The 27,270-nt window shown below is 52.1% G+C and overlaps 1 protein-coding gene across 1 annotated transcript in view; it reads left to right on the top strand.

Moving 5' to 3' along the window:
• The window catches only part of UBE2O (ubiquitin conjugating enzyme E2 O), a 57,630-nt gene that overhangs the window by 15,603 nt on the left and 14,757 nt on the right, over positions 1–27,270 (top strand). The gene's annotated exons all lie outside the window — the stretch shown is intronic.

Here is a 27,270-nt window from a genome sequence, read left to right as displayed (position 1 = left end):
GAGTCGGATGCTTATCTGACTGAGCCACCCAGGCGCCCCAGGGACAGATTTCTCAGATGGTGGCAGGCAAGAGCCATTAAGGGCATTTAGGAGTGGCAGGGAAAGCAGGTGTAACACAACTGGGCTGGAGCAGTGGCTGTCCACGTGCCCAGGGTCTCAGATGATCAGAAGGGAGTTGGGGAGCCATTATGTACGTTTTTCTTTTTCTTTTCTTTTCTTTTCTTTTCTTTTCTTTTCTTTTCTTTTCTTTTAAGGGCTATCCTCTTTTTTTTTTTATATAAGTTTATTCATTTATTTTGAGAGAGACCAAGACAGTGGGGGATGGGCAGAGAGGGAGAGAGAGAGAATCCTGAGCAGGCTCCACGGTGCCAGACAGAGCCCCATCATGGGGCTTGAACCCATGAAGGTGCAAGATCATGACCTGAGCTGAAACCAAGAGTCTGACACTCAACCATCTGAGCCAGCCAGGCGCCCCTGTTTGCTTTTTGCTGTGGTAGAATATACATAATAAAATGTACCATTTTCTTAAAGTTTTTTTTTCATGTTTATTTTTGAGAGAGAAGAGAGTGAGAGAGAGAGAGAGCACACACGAGTGGGGGGACAGAGAGAGAGACGTAGAACCTGAAGCAGGCTCCAGGCTCATCAGCACAGAGCCCGACGCGGGGCTCGAACTCACAAGCTGGGAGATCATGACCTGAGCCGAAGTCGGACGCTTAACCCACTGAGCCACCCAGGCGCCCCTCGAATGTACCATTTTTAAGTGTGCAGTTCGGTGTCATGAAGTACATTGCTGTTGTGCACCCATCACCGCCACCCGTCTCCAGGACTGTTTCCTCTTCCCAGACTGAGACTCTGCCCCCATTAAACAGTGACCCGTTCACTGTAGACATGTGGTGTCCTGACATACAAGGAGTGAGGCGGGGGAAGAAGCGTGGCAGAGACTCAGGCCTCCGGAGTGCGAGCCCAGGTGATAGTCCCGCCAGGAATAGCATGGACACAGAAGCGCGAGGGAGGTTGAGTTTCGGAAGCTGAGTGTCGTAGATGCTTGGAATCATCCGTGCGAAGAGACTCCTACCTTGCAAATGCGTATTGAGTCCCGTCTTGCTTTGATTCTTATCGTTGTCCTCTTCCACGCCCTCATAATTGCATTTTTTAAAATGTTTATTTATTTTGAGAGAGCAGGCACGTGAGCGGGGGAGGGGCAGAGAGTGGGAGAGAGTGAATCCCGAACAGGCTCTGCGCCGTCCGACTCAGGGCCCGGTCCCACCAACCTTGAGATCATGCATGACCTGAACCGAAATCGAGAGTCAGACGCTCAACCGGCCACCCAGGCGCCTCCATAATTGCATTTTTTAAATAAACACTTTTTAGATTTATAGAAAATTTATAAGGATCCTAGTATATCCTGCAGCAGCTCCCTCTAATGTTAACGTCCTATGTAACACGGTATATTTGTCAAAAGTAAGAAATTAACATTGGCTTTACATTATAAACTAGACTGTACACTTTTATTTGGATTAGTTTTCCACCAGAGTCCTTTTTCTGTTTCAGGATCCAGTTCACAATACTATGTTGCATTTTGCATAATTGCTTCTTTTTTTTGAGAGAGAGAGCATGAATGAGCATGAGTGGGGGAGGGGACAGAGCGGGGTGGGGGGGGGGGTGGCGGGGAAGAAAGGGAATCTCAAGAAGCAAGCTCCATGTTCACGGAGCCCAACTCAGGGCTCTATCCCCCGACCCTGAGATCATGACCTGAGCCAAAACCGAGAGTCAGATGCTCAACTGACTGAGCCACCCAGGCGCCCCTGCGTAATTGCCTTCTGAATGTTGGAAAAAAACCTAATTGATCTTTCTCTTGATCTAATCTTCAGTTCATCCTCTGCCTTAAGAGTTATTTTTCTGAAGAATTTTGTTAACAGCTTTTGACGCCAGAGAAGAGGGGTCAAGCAAGATGCCCTTGAAAATGAGGCAGTCTGGAGGTGACCCGTAACTATGGGCAGTACCCAGAGAGGAGGGTGGTGGCTGGACAGGTGAGTGCAGAGTGAGGAAGTCAGGCAAGTAGGGGAAGTAGGCTTAGGGGCCCTTTCAGTCTCTGATGATCCAACTCTGAAGAAAAATTGGTAGGATTATTCTCTTTGTCTGAAGTTTATAGTTGTTGGCTTTTCCTGGGGGCACGTTATCAGCTCTGTTGCTGTGCAGGTGTTCCCGGAAACTCCTCAGGAGCTACTTGACATTTTCTCTCACTTTGATGTAACACTGATTCTCATGGGCTCAAACCTAAAGAATCATTCTTGGATTGCATTTTATTTTATTTTGTTTTTTAAGTTTATCTTTATTTGAGAGAGAGAGAGAGAGAGAGAGCAAGCAGGGGAGGGGCAGAGAGAGAGGAAGACAGAATCCTAAGCAGGTTCCAAGCTATCAGCACAGAGCCCAACGTGGGGCTTGAACTCACAAGTGGTGAGATCGTGACCTGAGCTGAAATCAAGAGTCAGATGCTCAACTGACTGAGCCACCCAGGCACCCCTTCGATTGCATTTTTTTTTTCTTAACTTATTTTTTAAAAAATTACATCCGAGTTAGCATATAGCGCAATATAGCACAATAATGATTTCAGGGGTAGAATCCAGTGATCCATGGCCTACATATGACACCCAGTGCTCATCCCAACAAGTGTCCTCCTTAATGCCCCGTTGCCCATGTAGCCCATTCCCCACCCTCAACCCCTCCAGCAGCCCTCAGTTTGTTCTCTGTGTTTAAGAGTCTCTTATGTTTTGTGCCCTTAGATTGCATTTTCAGAACAGAGAACACCAGTAACAAGAACTTGTTTGCCGCTTGACCTTGCTTTGGCTTCAGGGTCTTAACTCTGAGCCTTCTGCAAACCAGCAGTAGACGTCAGGGTCAGGCAGCGCTCAGGCCTTTGTGGCCTGGCCATCTCTCTGCCCGGCGAAGACGCAGCCCTGCTGGCATCTCACAGAGACCTGCTCAGCCCTTAGGGTCATTTCCGCTGTAAATCAGCGCATCCCGGGTACTCCTGAATTGTTCATCCTGTTCTCTCCTTCATCTCTTCATCGTATTTGTTATCTGTGCCCTGGGGACCTCCGCAGCCAAAGGGCTTCCCTGCACAGCACTTGCGGTGCCACTGCCTCTGCTCCCTGCAGGTGTAACGTTCGTGAAACACACACACGGGCTAAGTGTGTTAGAAAGACCAAGTACGACCGCTCTTTTTCGGGAACGTGGCTTTGGTCTTGCCTACGGTATTTAGAAGTTAGATGTTCATAGGTGGAGGTGTTTCTGTGTCATAGCGTTTTCTTCCCGTTTCAAAACAGATTTTTGGTAGCGTGCTTTTTAATGACCGCCCATAATTCCATCAGGTGGACGAACCCAAGTTTCTTGAACTCATGTCCACTTTTGACCAGCTAAAACGTTTCCAGGTTTTCACAGTTTTCAGTAATGGAACTAATGTCTTACACTTGATACTTTTTTTTTTTTTTTTTTAACAAATCTTCCAGTTTCTCAGGATAAATTCCTGAAACAGAATTACTAGTCAAGGGATAGGAGTACACTGCTAAGACTTTGGATTCATTTTACCAAACAGTCGTCCCCCAAAGTGGTATGCGGGTATACACTTCCATCTTGCAGTGCCTGTCTCCCCAGCTGGTGGGGAGAGGTTTTGGTGACTTAGGTGGGGGTTCCCAGCTAGCTGGCAGCATCTGGGGACTAGAACTCAGGTCAGTTGACTAGGCATTTTTCTGACTGTACTTTTCTGTCGCCAAGAAACAAGCCCTTCTTGTGGCCGGGGGTGTCCCCGAGCTCTGCAGGACTGGTAGGCCAGTCTGTTGTGCCTTCGGCTCAGGGCACGTGTTCCCTGAACAGAGGGCTGGACTAGGGGACAGTGAGAAAGCCAGGGGAGCTAGGGTGGCTCAGACATGGGCTGGCGTTTGCAGAGGCTGAACTCTCAGCGGGCCCCCCACGACCCAAATGCAGATCATGGTTGCATAAAGTGGGCCTTTTTCCTTTCTCCAGGGTGAGGCATTAATCCCAGTCAGTGCTCAGAATCGCCATCTCTTGCACATGGCTCCACTGAGGCACTTGGCAGATGACCCAGCTCATAGTGGGACGATGACTGTGTCCTGTACAGTGATGCCGTCTCCGTCCTCTCTGTCTCTTCTGTAGACCCCTGTGCCTCAAGTTTGCCTCTCCTTTGCTGGTGACATCAGAGGACAAGGGAGTTTTCAGTTATCAGGTGCCCAGTGCCAGCGGGTCTTTCCCTGAGCCCCTGAGATGAATGACGTTGGCCGTATACTGGGTTTCAGGGTATGTCTGGGCCCACAGCAGTGGTACCGGAAGGAAGGATTTGATTTGACCCCTTTATTTCATAGTCAGGGAACTGAGGCCCCAGGAGGCTCACTGGTTCAGGTTAAGGATGACGGAAGCCACCAAAGGACAAAGACCCTGAGACTTCAGAAAAGAAAAGTTCACAGAAGGACACCCATCTAATTTCTAGGAGTAGAAGTAGAGGGTGTTAGTGCCGGTTTTAGTTTTCTGGTGATTTAGTTCTAGTTGATGGGTTCTGTGTTTGACTTAAATAAAATGTAGAATACAGAGGATTTAACTGTGACTCAGGAGGCATGTTCAAGAAACTTCCTACTCGAGATCGTAGATGCAGGCAAAGTCACTACTTGCAGCTTAACCTTAGGCTTGCCTTTAAAAAAGAAAAGAAAGAAAAGGAAAACCCAGCTTTTTCGAGATATAATTTACATGCCATAAAATTCACCCTTTTAAGTTATACGATTCAAATGGCTCTCCGTATATTCAGAGCTTTGTGCACCCACCCTCACTATATAGAAGTAGAATATTTTCATTTCTATCACCCTTGAAAGCAAGCCGTCCCACTGAACTACCCATACTTCTCAGCGTCCGGTAACCCCTTTCTTTGTTTGTCTCTTTGGGTTTTTGTCTTTGTGGGATTGCCTCTTCTGGACATGTCCTATAAGAACACATACCGTGCAGCCTTTTGTGTCTGGCTTCTTTCACTGAGCGTGTTTCCAAGTTTCCTTTATGTCGTAGTACACATCAGGACCTCGTTCCCCTTCTGTGACCAGGTCCGGTGTATGGGGATGTCACTTTTGTTTATCCGTTCATCGGTTGACGGACACTCCATCTGGGGGGCAATTTTGAACGATGCTGCCGTGAGCGTTTTCGTTTTAAATTTTTTTTTTTTCAGCGTTTTTTTAATTTATTTTTGGGACAGAGAGAGACAGAGCATGAATGGGGGAGGGGCAGAGAGAGAGGGAGACACAGAATCGGAAACAGGCTCCAGGCTCCGAGCCATCAGCCCAGAGCCTGACGCGGGGCTCGAACTCACGGACCGCGAGATCGTGACCTGGCTGAAGTCGGACGCTTAACCGACTGCGCCACCCAGGCGCCCCAGCCGTGAGCGTTTTCGTACATGTTTTTGTGGGGCACGTATTTTCAGTTCTCTGGGGTGTCATGCCCAGGATGGGTTGCTGGGTCATGCGGTGACTCGGCGTGTGTCCTTCTGAGCAACTGTAGTATGTGAGGGTTCCAGTTGCTCCGCGTCGTCAGCAGTGCTTGTTATTGGCCATCTGATTACAGCCGCCCCCGTGGGCGTGGAGTGGTTATTGCGTCACGATCGGCGCGCATCTCTAGCGACTGACGGCTTTGAGGGCGTCTTTTCACGCGCTTCGTAGCCATTTGTAACTCTTCTTTGGAGAAATGTCTCTTCCAGTGAATCGTTTGCGCGCTTTTTAAGTGGGTCATTTGTCGGCTTGCCTAGTAGACCCTGCCTTTGGGTCTTCTCTGTCCATTAGAGGCTGGCAGGGGGACCACTTCCTGCGGTAGGTGCTGTGTGTGTGTGTCACGGGGGGTCTCTGCCAGGCGTCTTGCACTGCATTCGGATTTAACTTCCTTTCCTGTTTAAATGTACTTTGGAGGAGTTGAGATCCTTATAAACTGAAAGGGCTCTAAATTCTAAATCTTGTTGAACTGAGTTTTAATTGTTTGACATCTGGGGCTCCACAGTCCTCCGAGAATAAGAAAGGGGTTGCTAAATAGGGCTTCCTTGACATAGGGGCAAGCTTGCAGATGTTTACCGGTCGCACGCATTAGGCACGGCATGCAGTCGCAATTGAAGTTTTTCAGAGGCAGAGACGGTACCACCTCCTTCCCCCTCCGGCTCCCCTGTAGTACGGGTTATGATACGTCTTACGCAGTAGATGATGAAGTGCTTGTTGCTAGACACGCATGTGTGTTGGTAACCGAGGCGTTTCTGTGGCCATTTGGCAGGTTTGAGGCTTTGGCTTGCTGAGGCGCGTGGGGGGTGCTGGGCGTGTGACAAACGGTGCCTGGTAACGGAGGCCCCGGGCTGGCCGAGTGCGTCTTGGCTCCCGCTGCTTCCCAGATCCCCCATCCTTACGCAGAGTGGCTGTCTGCTGAGGGGCACATGGGCTGCTATTTATGTTTTGTGACTTTCTCGGTGATTGTTTTTAGTTTAGCATTTAAGAATCTAACTTCGTGAGCATGTGAAGTGTCGGTTCCCCATGCCTGTCGCAAGGCACAGAGAGTGAGTCTCTTCCACCCGGAGCCCAGCTTTGTCTGGGATCAGGTCTGACTGTCGTGATTGAATCCCTGCAATCCGTAGAATTCAAAATTTCTTCAACATTTGAAAGAAAGCCACGGGCACTGGGGTGGCTCAGTTGGTTAGCGTCCAACTCTTGATTTCGGCTCAGGTCATGATCTCTTTCTTGGTTCTTGGGAGATCGAGCCGCCGCATCGGGCTCTGTGCTGACTGTACGGAGCCTGCTTGGGATTCTCTGTCTTCCCCTCTCTCTGCCCCTCCCCTGCTTGTGTGCTCGCTCTCTCTTTCTCTCTCAAAATAAATAAACATTTAAAAAAACAAAAAAGCAAGCCATTTGTCCGCACAGATAGGTGCCCCCTCAGGTTACTGGGGGAGTTTCTGACACAGTCGTGCCTCCCCTCCCCCCCGCCCCCCACCACCACCATTTCGCATATTAGAACAGCAGTTCTGGGCGAGCCCCTCAATGATGAACTGGTTTCTAAATTAAGTGGGTGGATGTTGAAACTAAAGCATTCTGATTTTTGAATTTGTGATTTCTTGTTTTCACTAACTTCTTCCCATCTCTCCATCTTCAAATCTGTCCCGTGGTTGTAGGTAAGTACTTTGCTGAATTAAGGTTAGAAATCTGTGGTTGGCATCCTTTAGGTAAACACGGTAGATTGAACTTTTATTTCCACTTCCTCAGAAGCCCTTCTGAAATGGCAGTAAATGAATTTTTTAAGTTTATTTTTCTAAGTCATCTCTACCCCCACCATGGGACTCGAACTCATGACCCGAAATCAGGAGTCCTGTGCTCCCTGACGGAGCCCGCCGGATGCCCCAGTAAATGAAGTTTTTGAATGTGTAAACCTGCAAGAACAGAGAACAAAAGATTTTAAGTTCTGGAAGATGAGCCCAGACCGTGTGGGTGCTTATGGAGACCGAGAAGCACTGCAGAAAGTCTCAGGGATCGGACGCCCCTGATGTTGCCCAAGGCGTAAGTGAGGCTTGGGCCCAAAGCCAGAGGGATTAGCTGAGAGGTTCGCCTCTCCGCCCTTGCAGACCCCGCGTGCGAGAGCAGAGGTTCGTGCTCTGGAGAAATCGAACCAGGGAGACTGTGGATTGATACAGCTCCCATGTAACGAAGGGCAGCATAACACGGAGATGAAATAGGGATTCCAGGAAGTCTGTACACCAAAAGGGGAAGTCTCCGCTGTGTTCCCTGCCTGCTCCCCGAGTGCCGAAACCAGGCATGAGGCGTGGGGTTGGAGGATTCCTCTCCGGAAAAAAAAAAAGAATGGCGTCAGAGACAGACCTGCAGTTGGTGGGGCTTGACAGTCCCTCAGCAGAAGCTAGATTGTATCCCAGCTAATATGATCCGTACCAGCCCAAAGCCCTGCTTGTGTTCGCAAAGCTTCCATCGTCTTTTTATCTCTCAACTTTTTTTTTTTTTACTTTTTATCTTGAAATAGAGATTCACAGGAAGTTGCAAAATAGTACAGAGAGGTCCCCTGTACCCTTCATCCAATTTCCCCCAGTGGTTACATCTTACATGACTACAGACGGTATCAGAACCAGGAAATCAACACTGGTACACAATGTATGTGCAGTTCGGTGCCGTTTTATCAGGTGTAGTTTCATGTAGTTGTCGCAGCAATCAAGATACAGAACTGTTCCATCACCATCACGATTTCCTGTTCCCGCATCTCAAATAGGAATGGACATCCAAGGGTCACTGAACATATTCAGAAAGCTTCCAACATGAAGGGTAAAGCTAGAATAAGCCAAGAGGTGAATCAGAAGAAACCCTAAGGGCACCTGGGTGGCTCAGCAGTTAAGCATCTGACTCTTGATTTTGGCTCAGGTCATGATCTCAAGGTTTGTGGGATCAAACCCTTCTTCAGCTTGGGATTCTCTCCCTCTGTGTGTGTGTGTGTGTGTGTGTGTGTGTGTGTGTGTGTGTGTGTGTGTGTGTCTCTCTCTCTCTCTCTCCCACTCAAAATAAACAAACGTGAAAAAAAAAAGAAACCCTCAAAACACATAGTGAATGTCTTCTCAGAAATAAGAGCCAATGTTTTGTTGATGAAATAAAACAGAATGGTATAAAACTCAGAACAATAAAGAGTTCTTGGTGTTAAAAACATATCAGGGGATAGAAAAGAGTTGACAAAGACTCCCAGGAAATAGAGTGAAAACACCTAGGAGATCTATAAAGAAAAGAAAAATTAAAGACACAAACGTATCAGAGAAATCAGAACTGTTTCCAGAATTGATGATCACAAAGTTCGAGGATGGTGAATGGAAAAGGTTCTGACCGGCACATTGTGTAATTCCAGAACACTGGTGATGAAGCTTCCAAAGAGAGAAAAGAGGTTACATGCAAAAGGTTGGGAATGAAGATACCTCCAGTTTTGCAACCTTCAATCTTGTGGGGAGCCAGCAGGCAGTGGAGTGAATTTCCAGTCTAACATGGCAGATTGAGCTAATGTAGAACCACTCCTACTCAATCGCTTAGAAAATGCCGTATAGAATATAATGAAGATTTTAAATATGTAACTAAGTTTATAAGAAAGAAAGGGGATCACAAGAAACCAAAATCAAGAAGGGATTTAAAACTAGAGCCGAGAAGGCCTACTGATATTGTGGCATCTTCAGGGGGTGTTGATTGGACCTTAAAACAGGCCCTCACAGTAATAGAAGTTTGGATTTCGATGATCATGTGTAGAGTTGAAATAGAGATCCCTTCAAAGGGCTCCTCCCTGCTAAAAGGAATAAAAGGAATTCGAGAAGATCTCCATTGTGGGGCTAGAGAAATGGCTGGGAAGTTTTATCACTGCACCACACTCCGAGATGCTGGGGGAGGTCTCTTATAAGCAGTTGAAACATCCACGTTTGATTTCTGTATTGATAATAGCCTCCTATTTTAGGAATCCCCACGCCAGCACCAGGCTGGTGATGCCCTCAGAGCCCCTTGAGGAAGAAAAGCAGAACTTGGATTGAATGACCCTTCCACGAGGCTGGCCTCCTAGAACCCTGACATCTCCACCAAAACGATGAGCTCACGCCAGGAGTTTACTGATAAACATGCAGAAACGATAAGAATCAGCTGTCAGAACAAACAGGATTTCCAGCGTTTTAAAATTCCAGGTAACGGGAGAGATTATAATATAAATGTCTGAAGGGATTGAAGGGCTAAAGAACTAAAGGAAAGAGAAGAAATCAAAGGAAAGCCTAGGACAGTACATTTAAACGGGCTTTGTTTTAAAAGAACCCAAAAAACCTCCAGAATGAAAATTCTAATTGAATGTAAAACCCAGTGGAAGTGCTAAATAAATAGCCAAGTGGATAACACCCCCAGGGAGAATTACGTGAACTGGAAAACAGATCTCGAAGAAGTCGAGTAGGGATTCGGTGCCGAGAGCGAGAGCGAGACGGGACGGAAGGGAGAGAAGTAACACCAGGGGCATGGACGGGAGTGCCCAGCCTGTGTCTGATGGGAGCTCCCAAAGGGAAAAAGCTTGAGGGGAAAAAAAAAATCCCAATTACTCCCAAGGTTCACCGTGTAAGTCAGCAGGGGTCCAGGGAGTCACATGGAGGCCAGACCGCAATGGAAGAGACTCTTCAGGGTGCTAGGGAAAATAGGTTGCTACCTTCGTTTTCAGTAACCACCTCATTACTACTCAGTAGTGAGAACAAAATAAAGGCATTTTCAGAGCACGAAAACACTGAATTTATTCACCGACAGACCTTCTCCATACTCCGGGGAGAAGGAAACTAAGCGCAGGAGAAAGGAGACAGACGACAAGGAACGGCGTGCCAGGACATGGGGAACACAAAACAGTGAGCATTACTAATTTGAGGAGAGCTTAAAGGGAAAATCCCGACAAACAGCGGAACTGAGAGCGAGGGCACGATTGTAATGAACGCATTCTAAGGCCTTTGACCCGTCTGGGAAGGGTAGGAGGGCCTTGCTGTGGTTCAGCCTGAGTCCAGTAGACAAACCGGCGTGTTAAGTAAGGGTAACCGTCAAATAGAAATAGGCCTGAAAGCTTTCCAACCAATAGAGGGAAAATACTCAGTTATTAAAAACTAGGTCATTCTCCTAGAAAAAAGGAGAGCAAAGAAAAAGCCTGGAAGATAGAAGGCCCTAAAGGTAACAGAAAGAAATCCGCACGATCACAGTGAATATAAACAGAGCGAACGTGCCGGTTATGACAGGTGGGAGACAGTAGAGCAAAGCCCTCGACGTTCTGTGGGAATCCCACATCCCCCATCCCACATCCAGGTGACCCAGCGGGGTGATTCTGTTCAGGCGTGCAAGGACTGCAAAAATAACATGCTTCCCTTGAACCCTTTCTCCGGAAGCTGACGGAAGGTGTGCTTCACCAAAACGGAGTTTTCTGGGATCCGGGAAACAAGAGCTCCCTTGTCGCCCTGCGGCAAAGGGAAGTCCGCGTAGGAGAGGCAGGGTGGAACGGCAGTCTCCAACAGACACAAAACCTAGAAAACACCTGATGAATTATTCGAGCAGGTTGGGAAAAGTTACGGATAGGTTTTTGACGCACAGGTCGTACGTGTTCGCGGAGTGCCCCTTGGTTCGGCTCTAAGCTCTGTTTGCTCCGTTACAACACGATCGAGTTGTTTCAGTCAAAGCGGTAGAGCTGTTGGAAAGATGGGCTCGAGGGACGGGTTGTCAGGGGGAGGGGAGAAACAGTAGGTAACGTCTGCTGTTAACAGATTAGGAATTAGTGATGCAAGCATATGGTTTCTACATGTGGCTGAATATTCTAACCTCTAAGAAAGTTGAAAGTGGTTGCCTCTGGGGAGCACTATTGAGACAGTATGACTGGGCGCTGTTTTATGTTTTATGCCTCTGGTACTCTGTTGTTGGTGTTAAGGATTTACTGGTTTAAACCAACACTGTTCAATGGAAAGGCCATCTAAGTCACATAGGTAATTTCAGGTTGTTTTTAGTGGCCACATTAAAAAAAAAGCAAAAGGGAGCAGGTGAATTTAATGTTGTATTCAAGCCAGTGTAGATCCAGGATATCATTTCAGCATATGCCACAGAGGTGACAAGAGTAATGATTTGCATTCTTCACGCTGCGTCGTCGCCACCCCGTCTGTGCTACGGCACGTCTCCTCTCTGACTTGGTCATGTTTCAGATGCTCAGTGGCCGAATGTGGCCAGTGGCTTCCCTGTTGGACAGTTTAGGTCTGACCCAGGAACATTGGAGAAGCCCATTCTGGAGGGGAGTTACCTGACCCTGGTTTCTTCCTTTTGCCCAACCATCCCTACTTTATTTGTTTGTTTGTTTGAAGTTTATCTTGAGAGAGAGAGTGTGTGTGTGAGCCAGAGCACACGAGTGGAGGAGGGCCAGAGAGAGAGAGAGAGAGAGAGAGAGAATCCTAAGCGGGCTCGGCACTGTCAGTGCAAAGCCCAATGCGGGGCTCGAACTCACACTGTGAGATCATGACGCGTAACTGACTGAGCCGCCCAGCCATCCCAGCCATCCCTACTCCAAGTTCTCCACAGACATTTGGAGTTGCTGAGTGTTTTCATGGAAGTTCCAGACTCGAAGACAGAAGCGATCCCGGGCTTCTTGTTTCTGTCCTAGAGTGTGTTTCCCTCTTTCCTCGCAGATCCTGTTTCTAGCGCCGCTCTGAATCTTCTCCAAATTCTCTACACCCTGTGGGTGTAATAATCAAAACTGGGTTTAAAATACTGTTGAAAGGCTGGCGGACTGAGAACCGAGTGGTAAGGCGGCCTCACCCTTCCAGGCAGTGCTTCTTTTCATGTGGCTCTTGGCCTGTTCGGCACGAGTGCTCCTTGTTCAGATCGCGGTTACCTGTGAAGTGGTTCCTTTTGTGCGGACACCCATCAGAACTGTCACACTGGACCCATGGGCTGCTGGTGTTGGCGGTTGGGAGCTGAGCCACTAGGCCAGGCTTATGACCACAGGTAGCGTGCCCTTCGGCACCACCCTCCACCAAGAGGAGGCAGGGCAGACGTCACAGGAAATGGACTCTGGGCTTGCGGTGTGGAAAATCCAGCCTCCTCAAGGTAGTGGCGTTTCCGAACAGTATGCAGTACCTCCAGTATGCAGATGGCTTCGTAGACGCCATGCTGCAGACTGCCCCAGTGGGTTCCCTCTCAGGCCCGAATGTTCACATCTTCCTCCACCCTGTGGATTCCTGGCACTGTGGTGGGGATGCGGTGGTGAGCGGTGCCTGCCCTCGTGGGGGGCAGTCACGTCGAATGGGGCAAACGGTAACGGGTGCAGGGGATGGCAGGTGCTGTGGAGAAAAAGCGGGAGTATGTAGAGAATGAGGAGGGATGAGTCCAGATGGGGCGGTCACAGGCCTTTCTGAGGAGGTGACATCTGAGCAAAGACCTGAGTGCGGCCATTTGGACAAACCAAAGCCGTGATTGTTCGTGTGGCCGCTCATGCCTTCCCCCAGCCCCGCACGCATCAGCACGTAATTGCTTATGGAACTACCTGTCTTCCGCACCCTTCTTGGCTCTGCCCCGGCTGAGTCTGTCTCGTTTCCCCGTGTTTCATTAGCATCAGACACAGCATCTGGCATCCTGTAGGTGTTTAGTTGGTTGCATCGGTGGACGGATGGTTTGTCGGTCTGTAGTCGATCAGGGGAGAGGCATATCATAAATGTCAAAGGAAGCAACCGGTCAGGAGCCCAGACTTCTCTACAGGGCAGGCTCTGTCCCTGTCCAGCCCTTGATAGAGGAGAGACAGGACTGGAGCTGCAGCCTGACAAAAGTGGGTTAATGTGAGACACCTCCATCATACCTCTCCCCCTGTACTTCATTCCACAGTTTCCGAACGTCGTCTGCTGTGTCGGGACGGTTCAGATTGCAGATGAGTGAAGTAAACTTGGAAAAGGTTGGGAGAGCATGGGCAGGGGGCACGGGAAGGAAATCGTTCTTGATTACTTACTGTTTGCCACACGTGTCCTGGCGCCTCCCAGGGCTTATTACACACAGAGAGCTCAAAGCCATCGCCGCAGGCCCGCCTTTGCCCTCACGTGGCTTGGTTGGCCCTCAAAGGACCATAGCAGAGCCCCTGAGACGTCTTTATCTGTCCCCGCCTTCCTCCACTTAGAATCGGTGGTCCTTGAGAAGGTCTGGGTGCGGCCTACTAGAGGTAGAAGGACTCTTCAGATGCCAGTCTGGTGTCGCCTTCTGGTTCTTCTTCAGACTCCCACTCCAGCAACCTTGGCCGGCTCCCAGGACCCGGGGATTAAGGGAAGACGGCCAGCCCAGAAAGGCTGAGAGGTTTATTCCATAGAAGCTGTAACCCGTACCCCAGCAAGTCTCTGGCCCTTCTCGACACTTGGGTTCGGCCATGGGGCACTTGTCGTAGCCGTGATTATTCCCATTCCCTGTTAGGGGGCCAGAGGGCATGTTAGAGATCAGTCTGCAGTACCATTAGGTGTTTCCTCCTTACCTCTTTTTCCGGTGGGTGCTGGGGAGTCCTTTCCACTTTCCCAGCCATGCCAATTACGATGAACTCTGCCCAGAAACGGGCTGCTAAATATTTGTGTTTCATTTAGTTAGAAATCTTTGCTCAGAGGCAGGGTACCTGCTCCTGTCCTGACCTAATTCTAGTGACGTGGGGAGCTGGGGAAAGGAAGCCACCATGGCCATCGTGTTGGCGCCGCAGTGGCGAGGCCATGTCTGCTGACTCGCAGCGGCGGGATCCGCCTGTCTGTTGGGCTCTCTGTGGCCATAGCATCGGCAGTGTGGACCAGCCAGTTTGGAAGGCTGTCCGCAGTTTGGGACCCATCTGGCCGTCAGGACCATCACTGAATGATGCAGGACCCCGGCTTGCTTCCCATCCCAGGGTCTTGTGTGTCTCCTCCTTGGCTTGCTGTGCCTTTACCAAGCCCCCGCTTCCCTGGGGGGCGGGGGAATGTTTGCAACACCCACCTCAGTTTGTCTTGGAAGGATGTCATTTTAGAATTGAGGGAAGCAGAGAACCGTCCGTGTTTGGCATAGTCATTCCGGGAAGGACCGTGAAGCCTGCCCGCCCCTCTGGGATGGGTTCAGCTTACCTGCTGTGGGGTGGCTCACCAGGGAGAGGTTGGAGGCGGGGCAGTCTGTACGGTCTTCGCAGCTCTGTGCGCACAGGTGTGATAAAAACCAAAACTCCGTAGGAAGATCAGCCACCCTGAGCCCCACACACTCCACCCCTACTTCAATGAAATCCTGGCCCCTCGGCAAAGAATCTGCCTTGGATCGGGGCCCTGGTGTGTTATTTTTACTGCCTTTTCCTACCATATTTGCATTTTTAAAAATAGCAGTGCTGAGTGGATCCCTTTCAGTCTGAGTCTGCCACGGAAGGTAGGATGCATTTTGCAGAGAGTGGCTATTGATCAGCAGCTGATGCTCAGTGTTTGGGAGCGTGGCCCGAAGGAGACGCAGGTGTTGTGGGTGGAGGTGAGGCTGGATGTCACAAGCCACTGTGGAAATGAGGTGTCAGCTCTTTGCTGAGTGAAGATTATGTCATCTTGGAGATGATGTCATGTTTCTGTGGGCTCACAGGAGGGAAGGTGAAGAAAGGGAGCGGGAGCGTCTATAAAGATGAAGTCCTGGTGGCCATCTTGGATGATTTGGGCCAGACAGTGACACACCCTTCAGACCAGGGTAGTTCTGTCTCAGATTTGGAGCACTTCCCCGTGGGCAGAGCCACATTTCATTTACTGGCTCACACCCGTCCTGAAACCCAGCTCTGAAAATCGGGCTCTCGTGGTCACAGCGCGGGCCCAGGAGCTGCCTTTCTGCCTGGAAGTCTTTAAGGTGGCGAAACCGTGTCCCCCAGGTGTCTGAGGACGGCAGAATCTGCTCTTTGCCACCTCGGTAGCAGCTGGCCTGAGTCAGGTCCCTTGACTCTGGTCAATAGAGGTTTCGCACTAAAAGCGGTCGCAGGGCCTCAGGCTTTGTTGTTGGCGTCAGTCTGGTAACTGGCCTAGATCAGGGTCCGGACCACCCGAAAAGAGGTCACAGTTGGGGCCACATCACTTGGACGACCTGGCGCGCGTGTATCTCGTCAGAGGCTGAACCACGAGTGTATCAGGGAAAACTGAGGCAAAGCGGCGGTAATCAGTTGGGTCTCACCGTGTTCGTTATTTTAGTCATCTTGATTTTGTACCTTGATCTCCAGGTTTATGTCTTTAAAATATTTTTAAAAGTTATTTTTTATTTCTTAAAGTTTATCTCGTTGGATAGAGAGAGCACACTTGCAAGAGAGGGGCAGAGGGAGAATCCCGAGCAGGTTCCGCGCTCGGTGCAGAGCTGGACGCGGGGCGCCGTCTCACGACCGTGAGATCGCAACCAGAGCCAACTTCAAGAGTCGGATGCTTAACCGACTGAGCCGCCAAGGCGCCCTGAAATATTTTTATTTATTTTTTTCTTTTTTTTTTTAAATTTTATTTTATTTTTAACGTTTATTTATCTTTGAGACAGAGAGAGACAGAGCATGAACGGGGAGGGTCAGAGAGAGAGGGAGTCACAGAATCCGAAGCAGGCTCCAGGCTCCGAGCTGTCAGCACAGAGCCCGACGCGGGGCTGGAACTCACAGACGGTGAGATCATGACCTGAGCCGAAGTCGGACGCTCAACCGACTGAGCCACCCAGGCGCCCCTGAAATATTTTTAAATTAAAAACAAATGTCCCTAAGTAGTTGGGGTTCTATTTTGTTTTAGGAGAAAGGGAAACTTACTGACTGGGTCAGAACTGTTTTCACCAGGCTGTTTGTCAAGACTTGCCTGGGGGATGTTAAGAAGCACATTTCTGGCTTCACCCAGAGACTCAGTAGGTTTGGGGTAAAAGCTAAATAAAGAACCTGTTTTGTTTTATTTTAAAGTTTACTTATTACTAATTTTGAGAGAAAGAGAGTGTGCACCCGCGCGGAGGAGGGGCAGAGGGAAGGGGAGAGTCCCAAGGAGGCTCCATACTGTCAGCACAGAGCCCGATGCGGGTGTCAAACCCATAGACCATGAGATCATGACCTGAGCCAAACCAAGAGTCAGATGCTCAACCGACCGAGCCCCCCCCCCCCCCCAGGCACCCCAGGCATCCGTTTTTGTTTTTTTTTTTTAACGTTTATTTATTTTTGAGACAGAGACAGCATGAACGGGGGAGGGTCAGAGAGAGAGGGAGACACAGAATCTGAAACAGGCTCCAGGCTCTGAGTGGTCAGCACAGAGCTCGACACGGGGCTCGAACTCACGGACCACGAGATCATGACCTGAGCCGACATCATGACCTGAGCCGAAGTCGGACGCTTAACCGAGCCACCCAGGCGCCCCCAGGCATCCGTTTTAAAAGAGCGCGAGGATTCTAATGGGTAGCCGCCTTAGAACCTAGTCCTCCTCCCAAGAGCCCTACTGAGGCTGCCTCCGTCTTTCCTCACAATCTTTCGCGATTTTGGCACTTGACAAACTAAATATCTAGACTTCCTCTGCTCCATTTTTATGGGGCCATTTGTCGGCTTCCACCTGTGGCCCTTCAAAGACCAACACGGTAGCGTGTGGTCAGCCAAAACACCACCTCACAGCTGCCGATTGTAAGGCCTGGTGTCTAAAAGCGGGTGCAAGTCAGTTTTGCCCTCTTGCTCTGAGGAAATGCGTTCCCCTCAGGTTTGTGATACTATGAATTCTGGCTGAGAGGCCCTTTGCGCGAAGAGCCCAGAAGGGCCCAGGAGAAGGAGAGAAGCTCTGTGCCTGATTGTACAGAAAAGATCACTGGACGGCTGAGGTTCTGTGTCTCGTGTGCTGGTGTCTGTTCACTAGTCACCCTTCACCCTTCCCTGACCCCGCAGGGGCACCCTGGAGCAGCCTGGGGTGGAGACGCTGTTCTGGTCCTGGGATGGGGCGGCTCTGTGGCCGTCCCTGCACGTTTCCTGTCCGACATGGGGAGAAGACCTTCCCCCTGAGGCGGCGGTGGGGGTCGAAGGAGGTCTGTGAGGCACCTAGACGTACCTCCTCCCCCTCCCCCCTGAGCACCCCTCACCCAGGGCTGAGATGATCCGTTTGCTGGACCCCCTCGGTCCAGGCAGTGCTGTCACCTCCTGCGCCCCGGAGCCTGGGTAGCAGTATCGGCCAGTGTTACTGTAGCTTCGGACCCAGCTGAGAGCGCTCTGTCCCACACTCTCTGCTTTACTCCTGCTCGGATCCCCTGTGGGTGAGTGTGTCCACACTCATTAAAAGGAGGGGAGAATTTTGACCCTATGAACGGGGACATGGTTATTTGTATACTATAAGATTTCTTGTGGGTTTTCTTGAAATAGCTCCCCTGTTGTACCTAAAATCCCTTCAGTTTGCAAAAGGCTTTTTCTAGTGATATCTAAATCCAGATGTGCCCTTACGCTAATTGTTGCATCTTGTTTCAGTTTTTGTAAACGTTACCTCGCGCGCGCGCGTGCGTGTGTTCGCTTTCTCCAGCGGCTCTGTAAGTACCTCAGAGGAGGCGCCTGCTTCAGGCTGGGCCCGGGTGCTCCTGGCGTGGGGCTTTCTTAGACCGGGTGGACCAGGGACATCTTTCTGTTTAGCCTGCCTACTTGAGAGGTCTGTAGGGATGCACGCTCCAAACAGACTGCCGCTCCGCGGTGACAGCGGCGGGCAGGTGCTAGAAACCTGCCCCTGCCCCCCCCCCCCCCCCCCCCCCGATTTTACAGGGAATGAGCTCAAGCTGGAAGAGCCCGGAGCTTGCCCGGCCCAGGGCTGTTGTTCCAGATGAGGCGGCTAACACCCGGGGAGGAGAGAGGACGTCCCCAGTGCAGCACCAGCCTCTGCCGGGCCTGGTGGTTGTGCGGTAGGGAGACGGGCCACCTCGATGCGACAGCGCGATTGCAGGGATTCTTACCCCAGTCTCAGCGACTCTGCCGTTTCGTCTGCAAGTATCTTAAGTCCCAGCCCAATGAGCTATGTCATCCTACCGCAAGTTGTCGTGGGTGAGCGCTGGGCACTCAGGGTTTTTGAGACTTAACGATCAGACCCAGAGGTAACCTCAGCCCCTAGTGTGCCAGCCGCAGGGCCATCTGGTGCCCAAGTGACACACAGTACCCCAGGATATAGGGTACTCATCTGCCGGGAGGTAGTAACCGCAGGTGTTTGGGAAACAAGCAGAGGTCGGTTGTGGGTCCAGGGAGGGTATGTTTCTTCCACGTGGGGTCCCTTACGGTTGGAGAGTGGGCCTGGCCCACCCCACTGGACCCGGAGACAGTCCCTTTGAGCTATTTCTCCTCCTCCCTTGCCGCCTTTAAAGTGCTAGTTAGAATAGCCAGGTTTGGGGGTAGTTTTTTCAGAATGCCTATTCTCAGAATACCCTCCTGGGGCTTTGGACTGAGCAGTGCACCTGGGACAGGGCTGTCCCTCCCTCTATCCTGATACCCTCTCTGTCTAGACCCTCTGTTACGTGAAGACGGCGTACTGTGCGCACGGGTCACCCGGAGAGCAGAGACGTTGTTAACATGTGGACTCCCAGGCGGCAGAGCTGGGGTGGGACCTGGGAGTCTGCATTTCAGTAAGCTCTGGGAAGATGGCGGGGCTGCCGTCAGGGGCCACACCGTGTCAGCACGGTTCTCGTTGGCCAGCGCCATGCCCGAGGGCTGCGCCGTAGGTCACGCTTGCCAGATGAGGAAGGGCAAGTTTGCAAAACCGGCTCTAGAGTGCTCTTGCCAGGGCGGTCTTGGGCAGCTCACCTGCCTCTCCAAGCCCCCCGGACTCCGGTAATGGTGGTGCCCCTTGTAGAGGCTGTGAGGTCTGCAAGGGGCAGGGCGTGTGGCACTCCTCCCTACACTGTGCAAGCTCAGTAAAGGTCTGTCGTTCCCTGAGCCGACCTGACATCAGGTGGTGGAGGTCTGGAAGGCAGTGATGAGGCCATGGGCCCTCTCTGCGCCTGGACAGTTGGCCTGCTGCGTCCTTACCCCCAGGGATGCCCAGCAGCCCTAGGACAGCAGCCTGGCCCCAAGAACAGAAGAAGTCATGTTTACTGTTTACTTTTCTACCTTTTAGTCGTGCTCCTTGAGGAGGGAGGTTTCCTCCTAAAGCTTCCTGTTTGTACCCTCCCTTCAATTTAAATCCAGGAGTCATGGGCGGTTTTGTTCTATGTCCACGCGGCCCCTTGCCACCGAATGCACGCACCGCACCTCAAACATCACGGCATCTGTAGAGACCCAGCCCTGCTGCCCAGGCTCCAGCTGGCCTGCTGCGGGCGCAGCTCCCCAGTCCTGCCCCCTCACTTCGCAGGCAGTTGGACTCGGTCCCCTTGCTCTGCCCCCTGGGGCAGGCTGTGCCTCCCAGGCCATTCCAGCAAGCTGGCAAGCTGCAGCTGCACTTTCCAGGCAGTGATGCAGTCATGCCGCATTGCCCAGCCCAGATTGCGGTGTCTGGGGGGTGGGATCAAAGAGGGAGCTCCCTGGGGACAGTGCTGCCCCCGGGGTCTGAGAGCACAGAGGCCTGGCCGGTTTTCATCTGACTCAGAGGAGGTGGTGGACATCCCTTGCCTGTATCTCTGATGGTTAGTTCCTGTGCAGCCTGGCCCTTCCCACCTTCCCCCACCAACCATCCAGAAACAGGAGTTTTTCTTCTCCCTACCCAGCTAAGCAGTGTATGTGTATTGTGTATAAATGTTTATGCATATTTTCATTTTTTCTCCCCATCTAAAAGTATGTGCATATTCCTACAGATTTTTATTCTTGTCTCATTCTGAATCAATAGAAAACACTAAAAAATTATGGAATTAATTGACCTCAGTCTTTGGCTTTAGCAGAACTTCCGATGAATGATTTCCACGATTAATAGGATTTTCTGGTTAGGGGCACTGACCTTTGTCTTTTCTTCCATACTGCCCAGACATTTCCAGCTGTTCTCTCCTCCCCATGCATGGGAGGCCCTCTGGCCATTTGTGTTTTGCCGGTAAAACCTTCTGTCCTCAGGTGGGCAGCTTGCTGATTGCTGGGTTGTCCGGGGCTGGCCACATGATGGTCACCTGCTCCGAGAAAGGCCTTACCCCGGCATATGCTAGAATCCCTGACCAGTCACATCCCCAGACCCAGTGTGAACGGGGAATTTGGGCTCACGTGCCATTTCCTCTCACTTCGGTTTTCCGGTTCTGAAAGCCACCATACTGACGTTTGTAAGTAATGTCACAGAGTTCGAGGTTCCCCACCCCCACAGTGTCTACGTGTGAACATACAGATCTGGGGTTTTTTGTTTGTTTGCTTGTTTTTGGCTCCAGACCAGCTTCTGATGAGCTATTTCTCTCTCCTGGATGCAACTGGCCAAAACCATAGCCAGAGAGAGCCAGTAGAGCCGGGCACAGGCACCGGGCAGATAGGTAGGCAGGGTGGGGGCTCTCAAGCTTCTTGAAAACGACCCACTGTAGAATATTAAATTTTACATCATGATTTCATAGTTTATTTATTTTGAGAGAGAGCTTGAGCAGGGGGAGAGGCAGAGAGAGGAAATCCTAAGCAGGCTCTGCTCTGTCAGCTCAGAGCCCACCTTGGGGCTCGAACTCACGAACTGTGAGATCATGACCTGAGCCAAACCAACAGTTGGACGCTCAACCAGCTGAGCTGCCCAGGTGCCCCTAAATTGATTTCCTGACTAATGGGTCACAGCCCACAGTTTGGAAAACACTGCTCTAGAGAGCATTCCATTCATTCTGGGATTTCCAAAACTTTTCTAGAAGTCCTCACTGCAGGACAAACTTCCCAGTCTGGCATAATTAGCTTCTCTGGCCACCCAGTTGCAGTTACCTCGGGGAGGGGAAAGGGTTAAGGCCACTGGACCATCCCCCTCCCCACCCATCTCTGTGCCAGGTGCTCGTAAATTCTTTAACGGTAGTGTTCACTCCTTGTACATTTGGATGTTCTCTCTAGCCCTGAATCTACAGGAAGCTCTAAAGAAATTGAATGACCTCCACCCTAGGTGTCAGCAAAGTTCCTGGTGAATGATTTCCTCTGTTCTCACCTCCCCAGACGGAAGCCGGCGGAGCACGTGTGTGTGCACTCACCGGCATGCCCCCTCTACTGCTGGGTTCCCCCCCACCCCCCCACCCAGTGCGGTGTGGTACTTGCAGTGGACCCGGCCCACAGGCAGTGTGGCTAGGCCCTTCAGGCTCGGGGACAGCATCAAAAGTGTCTGTGACACTGAAGGGGTGGGGGTCTGCTTAGGAGGCCCTGGGGTCCTCGTCACAAGCGGCAGCCCCTGTTGACCTGTTTCATCCTTCTCCAGTACGGCTTGGACTCCGCCTCGGCTCAGGCTGTATGGGGTTGTTACCCCCTTGGGAAGTAATAAGCCTTTAGAAATTTCCAGTGCTCGTCTGACCTCATATTCCTTTCAGGACTCTGTTCTCTGAGTCCTGGCCTAGGTAAACAGCCTAACTCCTACGTGCGTCTGCTGGGCCACGCTGCCCTCCACCTCCCCTCACCGGGCAAAGCAGCCGCGTAGCTCAGAAGATTCTGGTTTCCTTGCTGAGCACCGTGAGGCCCCTGAGCGGTCTCCCCGGGGTCTCCGGCCTGGCTCAGTCGAGGGGAGTGTAGTAAAACCTCACTCTGAATACAAACCCAAGCTGGGCCCGCTGCTGGCTGTCCCCAGTTTTCCACTTGCTCACCAGGGCACCGTGAGGGGCTGGCAGCCAGCTCGTCCTTGTGATCTGAGACTTTATTAGGCGCCCGTGGGTGCTTGGCACGATGCCGTACCTTTTGGGTGTGAAGCTCTTTCTGGTTGTAAGTTGAGAGTCTGGTGGTGAGAATGTCACTGCCCCCCGCCCCCAGCAAAGACCAGGTTGGTTTTTCTCGGGTGGTACTTAAGGAGATCTACCCACTTCGCTTGTGTTGTGGCCCTCGCCAGAGTCTGACAGGAGATGGCGGTGGCTGGTGGGCGGGTTCCAGCCCTGACACAGATGCTCAGGTACCTTTAAGGCCCCTCCTTTGCCTTTTGTTGGGGACTTTCTGCCGCTTCCCCTCTCACACTGGGGGCCCCTGTGCTCGGGCTCCTGACCAGGAACAAAGCCACCTTTTTTCCCCAGAGCAAGTGCTTGGCCTCCACTGAGCAGGCCAGCCGTTATGGCCACCCAGTCCTACAGTTGTGACGTTCGGTCCGCTTGAAAGCAGCTTCTTGCATTTTCAACCTGTTGATCAGCCTCAGTTTGCCTTTTTCTACTCTTAAAACAGTTTGATATCGTGAATTTGGGTTCCTCCAGGTCAATAAAGAGCAGTGTTATGAGTGAGGGTCTAGACCAAGGATTGCAGGACCAGCTCGTGTTTCTGTCGTGTTGTCAGTGGTGGGCCCCGAGACCCCAGCTCAGAAGCAGTGTGCACCTCGGGTGGGGGGCAGGGAGAGGAGAGTAGTCCTCCTGGTCAGAGGAGAGCTCCGTGGAGCTCAAATGGAGGTGATGGAAGTGCCTAGCCTCCCTGCCGTGTTGCCTTTTCCCTGTGATCTGTGTTGCTTCCCAACTATGAGCTCTGCCTTCTTTCTTAAAAAAAAAAAAAAATTTTTTTTAATGTTTTTACTTATTTTTGAGACAGAGAGAGCATGAGCAGGGGAGGAGCAGAGAGAGAGGGAGACACAGAATCCGAAGCAGGCTCCAGGCTGTCAGCACAGAGCCCGATGTGGGGCTCGAACTCACAGACCGTGAGATCATGACCTGAGCCGAAGTCGGACGCTTAACCGGCTGAGTCACCCAGGCGCCCCAGTGAGCTCTGCCTTCTGATGAGACTGTATGGAGGGCGATCCTTTCCCCCAGTGCTCTTGTCTCCCTCCTGCCGCCATTCTGGGGGCAGCCTCAGGGCTTCTCAGCCTCAGTGCAGCTGATGCTTTGGGCTAGCGCATTCTTTGTCATGGCATCAGGGATAATAGGGTGGGGGGCTGTCCTGTGCTTCCTTGGACGTTTAGCAGCATCCCTCCCCACTGTGTACCAGAAACCCCTTTTCCCAGTGGTGACAGTGAAATGAAAAATGCCTCCAGACACTCCAAATGTTCTCCGGGGAGCAAAGTCGCCCCCAGTTGGGAACCACTTGGCTGACTGGTCTCCCTACCCCTCTTTACAGCCGGCAGCCAGAGGATCCTTTTAACGTTATTGTCATGCACGCGCTCTGCTCCGAGCCCCGCACTGGATGGAATCTCACGCCCTTCCCGCGGGTCTTTCTCCAAGGCCTGAATGAGCCAGCCTCATCTGCTTACTGCCCTCCTTGCTGGTCATAGAACACGCAGGCCCACAGGGTGTTGGTGGCAGCCTTTCTCTCTGCTTGGAAAGCTCACCACCTTCTTGTACTCAGATCTCCGGTCAGATGGCACCTTGGCGTGGCCTTTCCTGACCAGCCTTGAAAAGAACTCACTCATTGGGGCGCCTGGGTGGCTCAGTTGGTTAAGCATCTAACTGTTGATCTCAGCTCAGGTCTTGATCTCAGGGCCGTGACTTCGAGCCCCACGTTGGGCTCTGCATTGGGCATGAAGCCTACTTTAAAAAGTAAATAAAATAACTCACTCACTCTTGCTTCCTCCCCTTCCTGGTCTCTCACCCCTGCCCCTGAGTTGCCTTTTTTTTTCTGTATGGAACTTAGCACCGCCTGACCTGTGTGTGCGCTCACACGCGTGTGTCTCCTCCTTGCGCTAGAACTTAAGCTTTGTGAGAGCGGGCACTTGTCTCCCCAGCGCCTGGCCCATGGCAGGTGCTCAGTCATCATTGTTCAGATGAGTCACCTCCTCTGTGAGGCCTGGCTCTCCTCCCGCAGAGCAGCGCCAGCGTCGCTGTTTCCAGAGCAGGCAGGGGGAGCAAACAACGTCCCACAGTCGTGTCCCAAAATCGTCTGAAGTAATGCACGCTCCCTTTAAAAGCCATCCATAGTCCCTTCTCATTCGGAGACAGGTCAGCATTTTGGTGTGGCATCTTTTTTCCCCCCTGTTCAGAAACCTCTGGCAGCTACGCTCTCAAAAAATGTTGATAGTCCCCTCCTCAGAGGTTGTTCAGCAATTTAGAGCCTGTAATGGCAGTTGGGACCTGTCCATCCCCCACCTCAGATCCCACTCCGGTAACGAGTTTTGGGTAACTGCGGTCAGGGTGTACCTACCAGAAAATCACTGGTAGGTTTTGCTTCGCGGCTCGTTCAGCTCCAGAGCCCGGCCTTTTCCTAGAGCGGGCACAGCGCCCTCTAGTGCTGGCCTCCAGTGCCCGCCGTCTGGGTGCCCGATCTCTGCATCCCCGGCCCAGGAATGAATACAGCGCTCGCTGATCTTCCACTGTGATGGACCTTCCAGGAACGTGTTTTACTCGCTTCTCATTTTTGCGGCTCCAGGGAGGGTTGGGCTTTTTGTGCGGTTAAGAGAATGGCCCCTGGAGCCAGATTGAGTTCAAGTCAAGGTCCACCTCCGTGGAGCTGTGTTTTCTTTCTGTCTCCATTTACTTATCTGTAAAATGGGAATGGCCGGAGTAGTGTGCTTCAGAGCTCTGTGGGGGACCTCACAGGTTACAACACACAAAGCACCGAGGACGCTGCTTGTCACACTTGGGCGGTGCCGTGGGCAGGGGACTCCAGAGCTCCCGAGCCCCCGGGAGCACTGAGGTGCCTCCCAGAGCGGGGCTCTGGAGAGCCTTCGCAATGCAGGTAGCACGTGATGGGAGTGGGGCGAGGAAAGGAGAGCGTTTGGAAGGACCTGTGCAGTGGAGAGGCGCCTAGGAGGGGGAGGGCTGGCTTGTGTGGACACAGGCGGTGCCCCGTGTGGGTGGGACGTAGGGAGCTGGGGAGGAAGGTTGTGAAAGGTCAGCGAGAGCCTTGCAGGTTGATCTAAGCCCTTCCAGACGCCCTTCTCTCACCGTCTGGAATTCCCGAGGGAAGGCTATGTAGCCAGACCCGTGGCCGCCACACCCCTTTCTTCTCCCTGCCGTTCCCACCCCGCTCCCCTCCCCGCATTGTCAGGGCTTTGGAGAAATGTCACTCCTTGTCACAGAGGGTTAGAAGGGCCTGAGGACCGGGCCTCCGGGTGGGGAGGTCAGCATAGCCATATCCAGAGGACGGTGTTTGCTCCCCAGCTCCCCTCTCCCAAGAACACTGACCTGCTGCCCTGCCGCCTTCCGCACGGGCTCACAAAGGCAGGTTGGAGGAAACCCGCCTCTGGCCTTGCAGTGACACCAGCTTCGCCCACGTGCTGTTCCCTCTCTGGCCTCGGAACGGTCGCCTCGGTCCCACCTACCCACCTCCCCTCAGGAGCAGCGTCCCTCGGGCCAGGGTGCCGCGAGGCCGGGCGGCGCGCCATCACAGACTACACTGATTCAGGAGCTGGGCCTGTGCCCGTCCCTTCCCTGCAGCTCTTTCGGGCCCGACACAGACCCCTCGGTGGGGACGTCATCTGCAGACTCAACTTGGGGCTCTCCTCAGGGATCCCCGGGCAGATAAGGCGGCCTGTGCCCACGGCCGTGGCTCACGCCAAGGGTAGCACCCCTGTGTCCCACACAGCACAGCCCCTCTCCCATTGGATTTCCTGGCACTGTAACTTTGGTTTCTATGGCAACTTGGGAAGACCTGCAATTGTGGCTTTTGAAGTCTAAAATGGGAGCAGAGGTTTGAGATAGGGTGGGACAGCACTGAAAATACCATGACCCAGACCAGAGCTCTGGGCACAGAGGGTTACAGGATAAGAAGTTCTTTGAGTTAGAAAAGTGGCACCATCATCACGGCGGACCCTGAGCAGAGCTCCTTGTGGCCCCTCACAGCCTCCTGGGGTCTCTGAGCAGAGGGAAGAAGAGCCTGACCTCAGAGGGCCTTCAGCCTGTGCCCTGGGAGACAGCAGACCTGGCATTAGCTGAGCACTTACCGTGTGCCCGGTGCCCTGTGATCGTCTGTGCTTTCATTGCCTTTGTAATCCCCTCCACCACTCCCAGACGGCTGCTCTCACGTGTGGACATAAGTGACTTTCCTGAGGTTTCAGAGCTGGCACGTGTAAGTGTCTGGCTCAGGGACCCCTGATTTTAACCCCCGGGCTTACTCTTAGCTGGATCATGGGCTTGTATTCCCAGGTAGGAGAATCTCCATCGCTTGTCAATAACGGGGCCTGTCGCTTCCTCCTTTACTTTTTTGTAAATCGCATCATCCTACTGATAGCAGGGTTTGTGTCAGCCATCATTGCCAAAATTTCGGTGACCTTGAGCCGGTGTCTCAGTTCTCCTTCCGTGGAGTTCAACTTTCCCTGCCCTGGGCCTTGCACTGGGGGAGTGAGCTTGAGGAGTCGTAGGTTGGGTGTTGTTTGAGAGAATAGCTCTCGCACCCCTGGGGTTTGGGGTCTCGGAGGTGCCCGTCCAAAGGAGGTGGGTGGTCAGAGACTCACCCGGTACCGTGACTCAGTGAAGCATTCCCGAGGGGCGTCCCCAGGTTGGGCGAGCCAGCAAAGAAGACACGTGGGCCCGGTGGACCACTGTCTTGCGGCCGGGCCATTGGAGGGGGGTCCCGTGCCTGGCAGAGGCGGGGGACAGCCGTCGAGGGGCCCTGGCTGTCCGCTCAGAGGAGGCTGTGCCTGGCTGGCTGTGAAGGGATGGGTCCGGTGCTCACCGAGCAGTTGGCGGGGCTCCAGAGCCGGCCGTCCCGAGGGCTCCCCCGCGGTGCTGTGCTCGGCTCTGCGGAGCAGTAGATAAGGAACAGGCTGCGGCTGGTCGGAAAGGATAGCCCAGATTA

Source organism: Puma concolor, chromosome E1, assembly GCF_028749965.1.
Source record: "Puma concolor isolate L17-30 chromosome E1, mPumCon1.1.hap2, whole genome shotgun sequence".
In the NCBI taxonomy this organism is placed as follows: domain Eukaryota; kingdom Metazoa; phylum Chordata; class Mammalia; order Carnivora; family Felidae; genus Puma; species Puma concolor.
The sequence above is the reverse complement of the archived record's forward strand: the minus strand, read 5'-3'. Positions and strand labels throughout refer to the sequence as shown.